The sequence below is a fragment of the Sinocyclocheilus grahami genome, unplaced genomic scaffold (genome assembly GCF_001515645.1).
Source record: "Sinocyclocheilus grahami isolate Dianchi unplaced genomic scaffold, SAMN03320097.WGS_v1.1 scaffold1749.1, whole genome shotgun sequence".
Classification (NCBI taxonomy): Eukaryota; Metazoa; Chordata; class Actinopteri; order Cypriniformes; family Cyprinidae; genus Sinocyclocheilus; species Sinocyclocheilus grahami.
The window spans coordinates 146,687-148,239 of record NW_015506928.1 but is presented as its reverse complement, the minus strand read 5'-3'; positions in this window follow the sequence as shown (position 1 = coordinate 148,239).

Below are 1,553 nucleotides of genomic sequence, written 5' to 3'. Positions count from 1 at the left end.
AAAAAAAAACAAACAGACACACGGACACTGAATGAGGTGAGACAGCAAACGAGTGTCACGGGTGTGGAGTACCTCCTCTCTCCTAGAGGTTGGTCTTAGCAGTGCGGTGGAGGAGAGTATGTAGGTGTTGTGTTTAAGAAAGATAGCTATGTGTCTTCCTAAAATGACAGAAGTTATGTCGGTGTGGTGTAGAGTATGAGATTGTCGGTCTGTGTCAGTTGGTTTGATCTTCCCCCTTTTCCTGTCGGTTGGAGCCCTGGTGCCTCTTTATCTGGTTTCGGTGGACCCATCGAAGGACTGGCTCGCTGCGCCCTTGTCTGATTTTGATTCGATAGGCAACAGGTGAGAGTTTGTCCACAATCTCATGGGGTCCTGTCCAGTGAGGTAGGAATTTCTTTGACAGGCGATGGGGAGCGTTCTGCCTTGGTTGGGTGAAGCTGTAGTACCATACTTTGTCTCCGACATTCAGTTCCTGGTGAGAGGCCTTTTGGTCATAGTAGGCTTTTCGACCTTCCGCACTTCTTTGGAGTTGTTGTTGCGCGAAGGTGAAAGTTGTTCTCAGGTGTTGATGCAACTCTTCCAGGTATTGGTGAGTGGTATAGGCAGTGATGAGGTTTAGGTCACCAGGTTGGTACAGCAGGTGTAACGGTAGTGTCATTTGTCGCCCCGTCATCATCTCGAATGGGGGTACTCCGGTAGACCGGTGAGGGGTGGCCCTGATGGCCATCAGTACCAGAGGAAGCTTAATATCTTTGATTGGTTGATTGGCGGACACGTACTTCTTCAACATGCTGACCACTGTCCTGTTGGTACGTTCCACTTGACCTGAGGTGATGGCTTGATGGCTTATATGGAGCTTGGCCTGTATACCCAAGAGTTTCCACACTTCTTGCATGACTTCGGCGGTGAAGTGGGTTCCTCGGTCAGAGTTGACCCTTAAAGGCAGTCCGAACCTTGAGAAGATGTGGTTCATCAAAAGGCAGGCTGTTGTTTCTGCTGTATCGTTGGGAGCTGGGAGACACTCTACCCACTTTGTGAATTCGCAAACCACGTTGAGGAAGTATTTGTTACCCCTTGTTGACCGTGGTAGGGGTCCCACCCAATCTATTTGGAGGTCCGACCATGGGAAGGGCATTCCTTTCCGTTGCAGTGGTGCTCGGTGGTTTGGGTTTGCCGGTTGGAACTGGCAACACACCAGGCATCCTTTTACGTACTCCGCCACGTCTTGCTGCATGCCAGGCCAGTATGCTACTTGCTTGAGCATTTCGTAGGTGGCCTTGGTGCCATGGTGTCCAGCGCATGGTGAATCGTGGGCGTGCGTCAGCATTATCCCCCTTTGGCCCTGAGGGACTACGAGCTTTGGCGCAGTGAGGGGCTCAGGGACATACGTGAGGACGCCGTCTTTGAGATGCAGCATGTGCTTGATAGAGTTGAGCGTGCGGAGGTCATAGGAAGTGGCTAGGTCGGAGGTGGGAATGGGATGAGTTAATGGCTCTGAAAGGTGAGCCGCAATAGTTTGCAGTGTTGGATCCGAAGCTTGGAGGGTGAGGAGA